General features: G+C 38.0%; 1 pseudogene; it reads right to left on the bottom strand.

Annotated features, from left to right (window-relative positions):
- Positions 1 to 11,236: 11,236 nt before the first annotated feature.
- On the bottom strand, positions 11,237 to 11,426 carry LOC116868842 (annotated as a pseudogene).
- Positions 11,427 to 16,198: the final 4,772 nt, after the last annotated feature.

The raw sequence follows: 16,198 nt of genomic DNA, 5'->3' as shown, positions 1-16,198 counted from the left end.
AAGATCTACACAAGTCTGTGGTTCATTCTTTTGTTCAGCTGCCAAACATCCATACAGAAGCCCATCCCAGCCAGAACAAATTATTGGAATTCATGTTTAGGGCTCCCAAATACCTTATAGAATCAGGTGGAGACCCCCCAAGTATTTTGACAAGATTTGTCACTATCATATGCAGCTGAGTTAATCCTTGATGGAAATAAGTGATGGGCTATATTTTATGAATTTAAAATAGTAAGAAGGTCTAAAGTACATGATCAAGAGTCCAGTCTGAAGCCACAGGACAAGCACAGTGACCTTTATGTAGGGAAATGGGGAGAGCTATGAAAAAAATTTACCCTGGTCGTATATTTATTAAAATTGTAGAATTCAAGCTTTCACTTCTGATAGTCAGCTTCTTCAATTCACAATTTGCTCAAATAATTCACTTTTTAAATAAATTCTTAGAAAAGTAACTTTCTTTCAAGAGTCATATTTTATATCATCACCAGATGATAGAATCAATAGTGGTTTTACTAGAAGTCTTGCTTGGGCCTAGTTGGGAACTTCCCCTCCACCACCTTCCCCAGATTATAGTTGTGACACCTAGCTAGAGGCCTACTGTCCCACTGTTTTTTCTTTACTGCACAAACCATGTTCATCCACCAACCCTCTTAATTTGCTCAGTATAAAAATACCTACAGTCACATTAAGGTGTAAGTTTAGTATTTTTATTCCGATCTCTCCAGTACCAGTATGCTTATTCTAAGTATTTTAGATGACTGGGGCAAGGATGTGATTTTTTTTTCTTTTTCTTGGTTCAGCATCTGGTCACTTGGGCCACTCCATGCACTGACACCTTGTGACATGGGATGCTTCTGTTATTGTAAATGTTCTAGGAAGAGCAATGTACTAACACAGCTATAAAGCAGGTCTCAAACAAGGAATTGCCTTGGGTCCCAGAATCTGTATTTTAACACCCTCTGCCCCCATCCAGGTGATTCTGATGCTGATGAGTGACAAGCAAGTGTTCAAAGACACTGCTATTAAGTTACATCCAAGTGTTGGCGTCATGGCTTTATAAGCAAACTCTGTACATTGCTTTTGCCATAGTGAGCTTGATTGTTTTTCTCCTTCTAAAAGGGATTTAACAACTTGTCCTTTGGGAGATTCTCATGAAGCAATGTCCTAGAATTTGAAGTTTGTGTTACTGAACAACATCAAAGAAAAGCTCCCTATGATTCAAAATGCATGACAGAAACACAGGGATACTCTGCTAGGTGATTTACATATATTTTCTGGTTTAATCAAAGGGCTAAATGCTTTCTTTGACAAGGATCCTCTCAAGAATGATTTTGTGCCAGACTATGCACTAATTGATGAGGATACAGCAGTGAACACACGATACAAAATCTTTGTCATCTCTGAATTTACCTAGTGGGATACAGAGTAGACTTACATAGTCCGTGATATGAGAAAAAGTCCCATAGACAAAATAACTTGGGAGAAGGGAAAAGATAAATGAAAAGGTTACAGAATGATCAGGACAGGGCTCTCAGAAAAGATGCTCTAGGACCAGAAGGAAGTGAGGGACCTGACTGGATTTAGATTCTTGATTTATGTTGAAAATATGGCCAATAGGATATACCAGTAACTGTAGTGGATGAAAGAGAAACTGAGGATTCCAGGGCTTTTGTTCTAAACAATGAAGTTCCCATTTATTGAACTGGGCATTATTATAAGGGATGGAGTTATTACTCACATTCTTTTTTAAAGATTAGGAAATCTATATTCCCATTAATTATAAGCTTACTCCAGGTAACACAGCTTGTACTATGGTGGAGGTGGCTTTAAACCGAGTCATTCAGACTCTGGAGCCTACACAATCCTAAAAGCAGTTGTAGGACCCCAGTATCCTGGCTTTGAACATAGCCCAAAACCGAAGAATGAAGATATATGGGAAGAGGAGAACTGGAGCCACTGTATGCGTGCACAGTGTGTTGAGAGCGCTGCCAATCTATTGATACCACTCTGTGCACTCCCCAAACGAGTAGAGTAGAGGGACCTCCTGTTCCCTTGGCTTGACATTTCAAAGATTCCTGCTGCTCATTTTTATCTATATATAGGCAGGTCCAGCCCTGGGCAGGTGCAGGATGCAGAACAAATCTCAGTGCCTCCTCACTATACCACCACCCTCCGGCATATGGTATGTGGGTGGAATTAGGTTAAAAAGAACATCAAGGACAACCTTGGAGGAAAAATGAAATCATCACCAAAAGGAAACATGCGGTAGAATAAAGAGGGAGTGCTAGATGATACACATAGTGCTGGAGTGCTGATTATATGTACAAGGAATCTGCAGCTGACCATCTGTCCATTGTGGTGGTTTTTTTTTTTCTGTTTTTTTGTTTTTTTTTTTTTAAGTTTCTACATAGACAATTAAGTTTCAGGCTGGGGAGAAGAGGAGGAAAAAGAAAAAGCATTTACTGCTTTTCTTGTGAGCCAGACACTGAAGTAGGTGCTTTGTATACATTTTCACAACACCTTGTGGCACTGTCAGTATGATGCCAATGTTTGTATAGATGAGGTCCCTGGGGGGGTGGAGACTTGACTCTGTTGTACAAGATCAATCTATAGGTTCCGTGACGGTGGGGCTGTCCCTGCCAGGTCCACACTGCATCCCTCAATCCCCAGTGCCTAACAGGCCTGGAATTCTGGGGGTGCTGACTCTTGAATCAGTGGTTTTTGTTTTTTGTTTTTGTTTTTTGTTGTCTTTTGTTTTTTCATTGTTGTTTTTGGTTTTTTATTGTTGTTGTTTTTTGTTTGTTTTTTAAGGGAGGCTCCCTGCCCAGTGTAAAGACATTGTAATGCATGGCTTAAACTCAGGACCCTGAGGATCAAGACCCGAGCTGAGATCAAGAGTCATTTAACTCACGAGCCACTGAGGCACTCCAGTGCTTCCTTTATTTCCAATATCTAGCTCCAGACTTGGCTGAGATCAAGAGTCATTTAACTCATGAGCCACTGAGGCACTCCAGTGCTTCCTTTATTTCCAAAATCTAGCTCCAGACTTGGATCACTTCTCCCCCGTCACCCATCCCCACCTCCCTCCCTTCCAGCCATGAAAAGAGGAAGGTCTTAGGATTCTCAGGGCTGCTTCTGCTATCCAAGCAGCTGTTGTTGTGAGCCTGGGGTGCAGACCCAGCCAACAGCAACTCCCTCCAGCAGTGATGGTTACCACCCAAAGGGATGGAAAAATTAGATGTGGGCAGGCATTCCCGGGTAACTGTGGTTTGCCTACTCTCAATCTGAACAAGAAAAAGGAGCCTGCCCTTTTCATCAGATAGCTCTGTCTGCTGCACAGAACACTTCTCAGAAGCCTGTCATCCCCCAGGGTTCTGGGTCTGGAGTCCAGCTCTGGATGGCTGCCTCCACCGCCCAGGTTTCTCGGGGGCTGGTGGAACTACTTCCTGTTCTCTGCCACCTGCTTCTCTGAGTCACGAGGTCTTTACATTTCTGAAGTTCACCCAAGCGCCCCAGAGGCCTCAATTCATTTGTTCCAATACCATTTATTCTTAACAGAGGCATAGACTAAGAATATAAAATATAAAATATAAAATATATTTATTTTATATTTTATATTTTAAATATTTAATTTATAATATATATAATATATATAATATATAACAAATATATAAATGTATATTTTAAATATAAAATATAAAATAATGTAATAAAATATAAAATAAAATAAAATATAAAATATATAGCATATACAGGACACAAGTTAAGGAGTTGTGCAAAAATGTATCCCTGGATACAACTTTGTATTCGAAACATTTTTCTGTGTTTATATTCCTACCCAAATGATTCATTTGAGATGGAATTTTTTTCCACTGCACTAAAAAGAGAAAGATCAATGTCTACCTAGGTTAACATGAAATTGCCTTTTATCACAGATTCAAAAGAAACTCGGGCAAAATCTAGCAGTTATAACCAGTTGCTACCTGGTTAGAACCAACTCCTATAATTTTCAACTTTAGAACAGTAATTCAAAGCACCAAAACTTAGAATCCTCTAAATATTCAAACTCAGAGTAATGGACTTCCCATTAAGCAAGAGTGTTTCCCTTTTATCTAAGAAAGGATGTATAATCCAAAATAATTCAAGATTTTTAAGTAGGACTTAAATTGGAACTTAAATTTGTGAATGATTCGTCCATGGTATATTTGTGATGCCACTCCTGTCTTCACACAGTGTTCAGTATTAGCAGGAGAGAAAAATAATAGGACCACTTTTGCTGCTCGTAGTTTTCACTCTCCTTTGCCGCTGAAAAGCCATTCCCTCCCCCCACCCCAAAGGACATTGCCTGTTTCCCTTTTCCATACCTCTTCCTCTCCCATTACAACATATCCTTTTTTTTTTTTAAGATTTATTTTATTTTATTTTTTATTTTATTTGAGATGGACAGAGAGAGAGAGAGAGCATGAGAGGGTAGAGGTCAGAGGGAGAAGCAGACTCCCCGCTGAGCAGGGAGCCAGATGTAGGACTTGATCCCAGGACTCCAGGATCATGACCTGAGCTGAAGGCAGTTGCTTAACCAACTGAGCCACCCAGGTGCCCCATATTCTGGTGTTTTTTGTTTGTTTGTTTGTTTGTTTTTTTCCTGGTTTATCTCTCAGTAGACTGTAGGGAAGGGCAAGAGGTGCTTGCAAGGGAGACAATACCAATGCCACCTCCTCCTTTTATTCCTTTGTCCTAAAGGAAAAGAGGCCTTTTTCTATTGCTCCCTTTACACCCTGAACAGAAAGATAAAATTGTGCCAGCCATGGCCTATCAAGACTTAAAAGCAGGGATTTGCACCAGCAATCACACCCAAAGCACTTGTGCTTCGGGCAAATCCTTGTAGATCTGCTTGCATATTTCTAGCGTGCAATGTTTGTAGTATTTTCGCTATTCAGTTTACCTGTGTGTGTGTGAAGTGAGAAGACATTTACATAACTCAATCCATGTTACACCACTCTGGCTTCAAGTAGACACAACTCTTCAGGCTTTTGTTTGTCAATTGACATTATTTGGGTTTTGGCTTGACATATCTCCTTGGCATGTGTGAATGCAGAGAGGAAGTCTGAGATTTCACAGCATCATTGCTGAATCTGTTTTTGGTAAACGGCTAATGAAAGATCAGTGAAAGGACCTTCCACCAAGTGATGGAGAAGAGAACTGCGGGCTCTCCGGGAGGAGTGCCTTCCCCTCTGTCATCCCAAATGACATAGGACAGATTTTCTTTAACCTTTCTTTCCACTGGGACCCTGAAGAAATTTTATACATATGGTTTTCTGAGTATCAACACAGACCTATTGAATAAGCAGCTCTAGAAGTAAGGTTTAGGCCCCTGATTTTTTTAAAACCCTTTTTGGATGATTTTGATATGGAAGAAGGTTTAGGAACTACTATTCTTGTTCAGGATAATGACCCCACGTGTGCCAGTGGTCGGTCCCATCTCTTACTCTTAAAGCAGATAAGAGCTATTATTTTTTATTAATAATGCATATGATGTCTTTAGCCAAGGTCAACTAGAAATCCCAGGCTGAGGGGTGTGTGTGCACACACATGTGCAGGTACACACCAGAGACCCTTACTTCCTTATCCTGATCATTTGGGGGGTCTTATCTGAGCAAAGTGACATCCTGCCTTGGTCAGCCCTTCTTTACTTACACTGGCACCAATATACTGCCAAGGTCTGGCATATTTCTAACCCAGCATCTGCAGAAGAAACCAGCCCTTCTTTCGCCAAACACAGTGATCCTTCTTTCCCTATCCAAAAAGGTTTCCTAGTTAGTCCTACACATTTGACACCTCTTTCCCACTAAGGAACAGATGCTTCAGGTTCCAGGTTTCCTTCTATGCTATATAATCAAGCAAACACTGTGCTATATTTTTATCCCCTTTATAATTACTCTTCCGTAATTCTTGGCTTTCTGTGATTGTAGGAAATCATGAGAATATGCCACGCTCAGAAGACTTTTCAGGGAACCCCTTTTATCCACACCACTTTTTATGCCTGCATGTGTTCTTCCAAGTCCCCTTGGAGCTGCACAGGCACAAGCACAGATACCAGGGAATGCAGTACAGCTAGAACAATGGACCCTAAGAGTTTCTCACTTTGGCAATGAAGACACTTGTTGTACCACCACCACAAAAATAAATAAATAAAACAAAACAACACTGATGCTCCCAATAAATGTAACACCACCTTTTCCTGAGCAGAACGAGCAAAAAACAAAACATGTTCAAGAGCATGAACCTCGTGCTTTCTGGGAGAAAATGTGAAAACTAGATGTGGAAAATCCTTGAGATAAATTTTCCCAACAATTAAATGGGAGATGGTAAAACAGCAGGGGCAGTTGGCATTGACCAAAAGAACAAAATAGTTCCATGTGTCAGAAAGAAATACTGCTCTATGAGAATTAAGGTCCGTAGCCACAGAAGGACTGTGGACCACCCTTCATTCAGAGCTCTGCAAACCTAGTCCTCTGAGGGTTCCAAGGAGGTTATGTTTTGGCAGAACACAGGGGCTGATAACATGCAAGAAACATGAGGAACTACTGTTCCTCAACAGCCTTGGATCATTCCCTGTTAAACTGACCAAGCACATCTCTTACTTCTTGGAGAACTGAGAATAAAACCAACCAACATCTTGTGTTCCTAGTCTGCTAAAGAGGAGAAAGTTCAACAACGTGTCTGTGTTGTGATGGGAAATGCTGTGAGCCTAATGTTAGGACCAAAGTCTTCTCAGTCCTTAGCACTCCTATGTCACTTGAAGGAAATGCAGTCATACAAGTTCTTGAGTAGTGGTGGTAGCAGTAATGATATGTGCATGCCCAAACCCAGCTGGAGAAGGGCAGTGCATGCTATTTTACTTTACACTAACACCAAACTCCTGTGTTTCCAGTACTGCCTCTTAAAGATTACAAAAAATTTAAGAAAAATAGACAATGGTCTCCTATTCCTGTCCTTGGGGTGGGAACAATGATCAGAATCTGAATTCATCCAGATTCAGAATTTCAGGCATTCTAGAACAATTAATTAAGTTAACACATCAATTTATTTAAGTGTATTAAAGTAACCTTTATATCCTGCTTCAGTATTGCCTACCAGAAAAATCGGTTCTACAATTTATGAAGCATCTGCAAATTTTCAGTATTCAAAGCCATTAGTCTAGAAGTTGATTGGTTGAGACTCAGAAGAAAGCATCCATAAAAGTGAGATGAAGCTAATACCCGATGAACAGAAAAAGAACCTGTTTTCATAGTCTCTTTTTCTTCTACCACAACAACCCCCCAATTCCCCACTCTGCTGCACAAACCCCCTCAAATCAGAGTATTGCCTAATACAAACTTTAGCTGCCTCTCAAACTTTTTCTTCAAGCCTTGGTACAAATTATAAAGACTGAATATTTTCTTTGGGAAATTTAATCCTAATCATTATTTCAGATCAGGAATAGCCTGAGTGATGATGTTTAACCAAAAAAATAAAAATTGAGACTGAAGATGAATACTTTTACCTTTAACATCTAGTTTATCTGATATACATTCTAGGACTATTTGTTTCTAAGTCTGTGGATTAAAAGCATATAAAGTTCAACTGGAATTGATGTTGGTAGCAATTTATTTTCCCTCTAGATAAAATGTGTATTTCAGCTTAAGAAACTAACATCTAAAAAAGGGGTTGGCACTCTTTTTGCAAAGATGTTCCCAAAGTTTGATACAGCTTAAGAATCCATTTATGTATCATTTGGTGGAAAATGTTATTGCAATAAGATGCATTGTTTATTCAAACTGGGCAACACGGAAGACTGAGGATTTGGTGAATATCTTCTTATAGTATTTAACTGCAAGAAAATTAAATGTGGGATCACAAAAGTCTTTCAGTGGGCAAAATGATTTACAAATGATCATGTGAGTTTTGGTCATTTTTAACATCTAACATAATACCACCTTATATGGCAGAGAGAATATTAACTGATGAGATGTATTTTTAAAGTTATGTGAAAATTCAAAAGAAAATTGATCCAATTTTCTAGTGTCTTAAGTTATACATAAAATTGCTGAAGAATGAAAAAAAAAAAGTATCACAGCTATGCCTCAATTTCTGCAAAGAAAATTCAAACTTTCTACTCAGGATTTAAAACAATTTTCTTACAGAGTATTATAGCTGGAAGGAGTCTCAGATTACTTTTCCAACCTCTTAATTTTACAGGTGTGAAAACTAGGGGCCAGATAACTTAAGTAACTTGTAGTCCTCTTCATTTTTAGCTTTGTAGAGAGAGACTTGAAAGTCTAACCTACGTTTTGTAATACAGATTTGCTTCACTCTGATGTCAACCACAAAGGTTAGAGCCTCCAAACAGAAAGTGAACCGTCTTAGACAACTACTTCCAGCTCCCATGGTTACACAGGAAAGGAGTTCAGCACACATCACTGCCTGCCCTTTGCTCCCAGTTTGGAAGAGGAACTGCAATGCCATTTCTCTTACTTCCTCCACATCATGGGCTGCCTCTGCCAGCAGAAGCAGGCAAAGAAAGTGAAACACCCTTTACCTGTCTTTCTAAAGACAGCTAATCTAAGAATTCAGGAATCTTTTTATTCCAAAGTATTTGCCAAGAAAATATTGCTGCTATCTTTAAGAGGACTTCTGTTTGAAATCATGTTAGCAATGCTTAACACAAGGTGAGGGAACGTTGGCCTGGTAGCCATGATGTGAACTATTGGGACACATGAGGTTGCCAAATGAGAGAGGGGACAGAGCCAGTTCATTATTCTGCTCCCCTCTTCTTTATTAAGGGAAAGTGCCTCCAGACTTAAAGAATAATGAACCAGAACAAATTCTGATGTATTTGTAGTGCGATAAAATCTAGTTACTCTAAATAGAGTGAATTATCTTGCCAAGTATTAAACCATCTTGTAAGTTCAGTCAGGAAATATTTGTGGTCATCTTTGTGCAATCAGGGGTGAAAGAAATTTGAATAAACTGAAGATGCAAAAATTTTTGGCTCAAGTTTCAAAAACAACTTCTAGAAATTATAGACTATTCAATTTGACTCTAATCCCTGATACAATTCTATAATGGATTCATCAAGTTGTTTTAAAGATCTGAGCAAGCTAACAATTCACTAAAAATATTAAAGAGATTTTTTTTATTTGTTTTGAATTATGTGTCAGGAAAAACTCTACAGAGTAAACCAGGATTCTGCCATACATCTGATACTTTCTCATGATATTCTCATGAACGCCATGGAGAAATGTGGCTTGGATAGTAGTATTGTTAGATTATTTACTAGTATTAGACTTATTCAGAAGCTAGTGGCAATCTAGAAAGAAAGAAAAAAAAAAGAGCTTACACTCCATATTGTGATTTACAATGTCCTACATGGTCTGCTCCACCTACTTCTCTCCTGGTTCACTAAACTTCAGTCATGCTAGTGACTTTCTATTCTTAATCAAGCTCCTTCCTTCCTGTTTGCATCTGCTGCTATTCCCTTCTGCCTGGAATTTTCTGGCAGCTCTTTGAGTAGCTGACTCCTTGTCAAACTGGAGCCATTAGTTTAAATGCCCCCTATTCAGGAACTATCTCTAAATTAGATGGCCACCTACCCAACTCAGTCACGTTCTACCCAATCCCTGTTTCCTACTGCACTATTTTCTACCTCTTCCATGAAAATTTCAGCTTCATAAAAGCTAAGACCTTGTTCATTTATTCACCAAGACTCCACAAGGCTTAGCACAATGCGTAACATGTACCAGGCTTCTGTGAACACTGAATAAATAAACTAATGAAATACAACCCTAAATTGTGACACCATATCCTCTATCTGGCCTTTTAGAATATAATATTTTTATCAATGTCTTATTTTGAGCTATAGAAGACCCGGGTCTTTTTTGTTGTTTTTTTCCTCCTTATGTTTTACCAGGTAAATACACTACATAGTGAAATAAGAATTTAAAAAGACCCTGAGAGAGTAAGGCCAAACCCATGCAATAAAAGGACATAACAAGGATACATGGAAAATACCGCACCTAGAATCAAAGGAATCTTGTGTGCCTGTCTAGGACAGGGCAACTCGGTTTGTCATCAGGATTTGTAAGAAGTACCTTGAGTTTAAGTTCATCAGTTTTGTAATGCACCAACAGTGTGATGTATTGAACACACACACACACACACACACACACTGAAGCCTTGAAATCAAAAGAGGGTACTTGCAGACCAAATGATATACTTGCTCAATTCTAGACATTGACATTTAAGAAAACTGGAAAAACACTAGATGTGGTTGAAAGAGAAAAGTGATTATGAGTGTAGAGGCCAAGGGCAGGCTATCTCAAGAAGGGACACCTCAGCATGAAGATTATTTTTGATTTAAAAGCAATCAAAATACAGCAGATGCAAGAAAAGCTCTTTACCTCCCCCACAACTGCCTGCTCCAAGAAAGGAGCTTCTAGCATAGAGAACTACATTATGATGTGAATTACATCTGGTAGACAGGGAGAAAACCGCAAGGCCACTGTACTCAAAATCCTGTTTGTCCTATTGTTTGTGAAAGGGCTAGCAAATAAAGACCAAATTTTTTTTTCATCTTCCTATAAATTGCATTCTTTCCCATTCAAGTCCCAAACCTTTATACTCTCATTATCCTTAGCTTTTTGTTTTGTTTTGTTTTGTGTTTTTTGGTTTGTTTGTTTGTTTGTTTGTTTGTTTAAAGATTTGAGAGAAAGCACGCACACACACACACCAGGGTGAGCATAGTGGGGGGGATGCAGAGGGAGCGAGAATCTCAAGCAGATTCCACACCTAGCACAGAGCCTGTTGTGAGGCTTGATCCCACCACTCTGAGAACATGACCTGAGTTGAAATCAAGAGTCAGACATTCAACTGTCTGAGCCACGTAGGTACTCCAATTTGCATTTTTTATTATAACATATTACCAACAAGTTCTGACCTAATAATCAAAAATTAAATAAAAATCTCAAAATTTAAAACCAAGAAATAAGATAAATCACACACACATTTTGACCAAATACTGGAATATTTCCCAAATAAAAGTAAACTACATTCCATGTTTAAGGAGAGAGACATTAAGGATTCATGCCTTTATCTACAAACATATCTAGTATGAAATTAAGAGTTCGGTCCATTTTCTAAAGAGATCACCCCTCTTAAAATGCTCCTTCTCACATCTGTTTAATGAATTAAAACACCTTTATTTCTTAAGCAGTTGGTGTCTTACTATAAAAGGGTATGGCAAATCCAGATCCAATGTACACAGCCATCATAATTAGTAACCACCACTCGTTTTCCACTGAAAATGGCAAATTCTTCCTTGGGACCTCCTCATAGTGGCTCCTACAGAACACAGAGGTTGTAAGCTTCTGGATGCTTTGTCCCAACATAGTGCTATTTGAAGTTTTGTGAAAGGTGCAGAGATTGAAGACAATAAAAAATCCTATTCTCTTTAAAGTAACATACCTCATTTTGCCTGTCTTTGGAATGTCCATGTCTGTGTAGAGATGTACAAAATTTTTATTTTCTACTGTTAGTCTGTCTTATGTCAGTATGATTCTTAGTCCAGCTAGAAGAATCTTGAAGGCAGAGGAAAATTCTCTCCTACAAGAGTCATGGAAAACCACCCTAATAAGTGAATCTAAAGCTTTTACCCAATAACCTTAATAAGAAAGGATTTTCTAACACTTTTAGAGTCTCAAAATACGTTAGATTATTTCATAAGACAATGAATTCCTTGTCAAATTTCTATTGCATAATTAGCAGTCGGGATACACTGGAGGAATTTCCACAAAACAAGTTTATTTGGTTGATAACTAATGATCTACAGAATTATAGCTGAGCTTCTATATTTTCCAGTTTCACTACTATAGAGTATTTGCATCAAATACTTTTATTTTTCTATTTTACAAAACACTAAAGAAGTTGGTTAGAAAGTATATGTGTTTTGTCAACCTGCAAATAAATACTTTAGTATTTAATTATATGTTGGTGGACTATGGAGACATCAAGATCAGTTACCCACCCAGGAACTGAATAAGCTTATAAACAATAAACAAGATCGGCTTTGTAGTAGTACCCCCAGGAGGTTCTCTAAATTTGTATCTCAGGAAGCTAGAGACCTGAATACAATAGAAGGAAAGCAGATTTCTAAAAGGCTTATGATTTTTAAGGCAGGAATACAACTGTATCCCATTTGGAGAAAAAAAATGTACAAAAGGGGAGACAGTCAGCCTCCAGAATAGGGCAGGAGGGTGAAGAGCCTAACGTTGACTTTATCCAGTCCCAAAATAAAACTTACTTTTTGGTTCTCCTAGTAATCTGTAATGATGGATGGTTCAACAGGTAAGAATAGCTTTGTTGAAATATGCCTTAAGGCTGCCTTTTCACTCCACTCACTAGGCAGCTCTAGTTAGGTCCACTTCTCAGGGAAGCTGGTAGATGTATTCCTCTCCATCATGAGAAAAGCATATCCCCATTTTAAGTTTTCCATATGGTTTATATACTTCAGTGTCCTGCCATTTTGATTAGCATGAGTCAGCCTTTTCAAGTCTATGAAGTGATGAACAGAATAGGGAGGTATATTATGGGCTATAGTAATAATATAATGACACCTTGGATAGAGAGCCATGTGGCCCTCATCTGACCACTGATACTCTCTTTCGAAGTTACATCATCCTGTACTGACTATATGCTTTAGCTACTTAGCTAAGGCAGACTATAAAGAGATTTTGATTTCTGTGTATGAAAAATAACCACTGACTATATAGATAATAAGAAACCTAAAGGTCAGAAGGTAATTCATACTGTTACAGAGCACATGAGATGATCTGGAAAGAAAATGTTCTGAGATCAAAGAAAATGACAGCTTTTAACAACTGGGTTGTTTTGAACCTTGAAAGCAAGCAAAGAAGCAAGACTCTTTCACAGGAATAGGACTGAGAATGAGTAAGGTTCGTCTGAAGTTTCGCATTTGGAGAAAACCTATGCAATGATCTGTAGACCTGAAGTCAGTCCACCTTCACTAAAGATTCAGTGGAAAGGATTTCAGATGAAAATTCCGAAATGACAGATGCAAGAAAAGGCTGCTGACTCAGGTTCATGCACTTAACTAAGAAGAGGACAATGCAGTATTTGCCCATGTCACATTTTTAGAAATATTAAAAACTCTTGCCTTTTCTTCTGAAAGAATGGAAGGAGAAACTATTCTTAGGGTGGCTTGAGTTAAAACTGAAATGCATAAACTGCACAATGAAACATTCAAAATTCACCTGAGTCTTCTTCTTGGCTATGAAGGGACTCTTGAATCATTCTACCCAAATACTATGTGACCCAGTGTATCAGCAGTCCACAAGAAAGTGAACATGTCTCCTTGCATTTCTTTATGCTTAATCTGTGTTTGTGAATGACATGGACATAGCAGACTTTATAAAAGATACATAAAATGTTCCTGACCGGTGCACAAAGAGAATATCATGATGGATCGCCCTGTGATTCTTGTCACTGTACCTTTGACTCACAGCTGTGAAAATCCCATACTCCGAGCTCCCAGCCAAAAATCGCCCCCAACCTACCTAAGTCATTTGCTCATACTCTAAAATATATTATCTATGTTGACTCCTCTCTTTCCTTAGATACCACTCAAAGATGAGCATTGACCTGAGAAGTTATGCCCACATAAGCAAATATTCTTGATTTCATTAAGGAAGCATTTATTTTCTTCCAATAAAAGTTTTTGAAGTCTAGTAGGAAAAGAATGAGGCAAAGGGAGCAAAGTAATGCCATTTGGCTTTCTGACTGGTATATTTGGTGGGTAAATTGAACTTCTTACTTGCCTGGTGACTTCCAGCTATTTCCTCAGGCTTAATTAAATCTGCAGCTGACCTGCAGAAAAAGGGATATGTGCTTCCCACCAGAGATTTAAAAAAAAAAAAAAATGGGCACAGAGGATTCATGACCAATATCTGATCTGATATTCCACCAACTTGGTGCTAGAGGCAGAAATTATAAGTTGTTCTATCAAGTTTTTTCTCCCAGTCACTAGATTTTAGCCTTCAGATGATACAGCAGCTGACCAGTGAAGATCAGGGATGCTTTTCCTGCTCATGTATATATATGTTCCAAGTGACAAAAAAGTATAGATTTTAAATATTTGACAAATAGCACATTTTGTATGTTTCCAAACATTAAAGTATCTGGAAATACCAAGAAGCATGGCTTTGTATCATGAATAAAAACTATGAAATCTATTCCAGGATCTGAGCTTTCTGTTAGCAGTGCTAGAATATAAAAGAACCAAGGATGGCCCCAATAGCCTATTCAAATCAGGATGCCTCAACTTTTTTTCTTACCACTAACTTTTGAAAACAGCCATTTGTAAGATGTCTGGGACCTAATTATTTAGATAAACAAGGGTGACCATTACACTTACAAAAAATTATCCATTCACCCAGTGGCTACACCACTTCATCACTTACTAACACCTTTTTATAGCATTTTGGATATTGACTGGCCAAGACAAAGAGCTAGAGCGGAAGGTCAATAATTAATTGAGATAGTAAGAATAGTAAGGAATAGTAAGAATAGTATATTGAAATATACTATTATAGTATAATAAATATATAGTATATATATTTTAAAAATATATATTTTTATATGTACTTATATATTTAATATATATTATATTTAAGTCTATATAATATACTTAAATATATACATTTATAGGGGGCACCTGGGTGGCTCAGTGGGTTAAGCCTCTGCCTTCAGCTTGGGTCATGGTCTCAGGGTCCTGGGATTGAGCCCCACATCAGGCTCTCTGTTCAGCGGGGAACCTCCTTCCCCCCTCTCTCTGTCTGCTTCTCTGCCTACTTGTGATCTCTGTCTCTGTCAAATGAATAAGTAAAATCTTTAAAATATATATATATATATATATACATTTATATATCACTTACATATATTTTTATATATACTTATACATAAGTATAGATATATTTAAAATATATATAGTATAATAAATAGTATATTGAAATATAATATGAAGAATAATAAATTGAAATAGAAAGAATAGTAAGAATCGGTTTTCAATCCCACAAAGGAACCCACAGCAAAGTTTAAAACATGTAAGTAATACAACCTACTGTGTGAAAAAGACTAATTCCCAGACAGAAGTAATGAGAAAGGGAAGCTAGGAATTTAATTAAAGAAAACCCCATTCACCTCTTTCTGAAAAGGCACCCACTGAGCAGTCACGGGCACAACTCTCCAGCCTACCAACAAAAGGACTGGGCAACCTTCCTGTATCTGAAGGGTCCTAACTGAAACGTTGCTTGGTAATGGTTTCAAAGACGGAGGATGGTGGTCATGTGGCTGAAGGTCCCTATCCAGGCTGCATAACTTGAAATTCATCAACTTCATACCAAGGGTTTAGAATTCTGCTCGGTGATGGAGTACACAGCTTGGTACGGTTCTGTGTTGTCCTTAACACACCAAAATTGCTAAACTCATGTGTTAGATTCTGTCATCTTCAATTTAAGGAAATCTAGCATGTGCCAGATGTTGAAAGCATGAAAATCAGGGATGGATTTAAGAGAACTTAATTTTGAGGCTGAAAAAAATTCCTGGGTGGGGGAAGTGCTTGGATACCTGCAGAAACACTTCTGTTCTTTGAATCGTTCTGACAAATGAGAGGTTTATGGCAAAATGGTAAACATAACATACATGGCTGGACTTAAAATACATTCCTCCCTTAATTCAATTCAGAGTAGGCTAACCCTAAAATCCTTATTTTAGGCATTCTATAATTGGGTGTTTTTATATGGTATGGGAACTGAGGAGGACCAAGAATTTTTCCTTAGCATAAAGACTCATTTTGCCCTGAATGCAAAAATGTTCTTTTCCTCATTTTCCTTAGGTGGATTTGTAATGGTGTTTTAATATCTGAAACTGCCATCCATGAATTTGAATTTCTGCATCATTAAATGGGCAACAAGCTAGTGCTGGTGGATGAAAATATGAGCTGGAAGATAACACCACCATATGGAATGATGATCACGTAATGAACCAGGAAACCCAAAAACTGAAAGAGTCAGGCTGCTTAGAAACACAAAACAAGGTTATAGCACTCTTTTGAAATTACTACGTTCACAAATTATAAATAATATTA

Source organism: Lontra canadensis, unplaced genomic scaffold (genome assembly GCF_010015895.1).
Source record: "Lontra canadensis isolate GAN:19392208 unplaced genomic scaffold, GSC_riverotter_1.0 scaffold17, whole genome shotgun sequence".
In the NCBI taxonomy this organism is placed as follows: domain Eukaryota; kingdom Metazoa; phylum Chordata; class Mammalia; order Carnivora; family Mustelidae; genus Lontra; species Lontra canadensis.
This window is presented reverse-complemented; position numbering and strand designations above follow the sequence as displayed.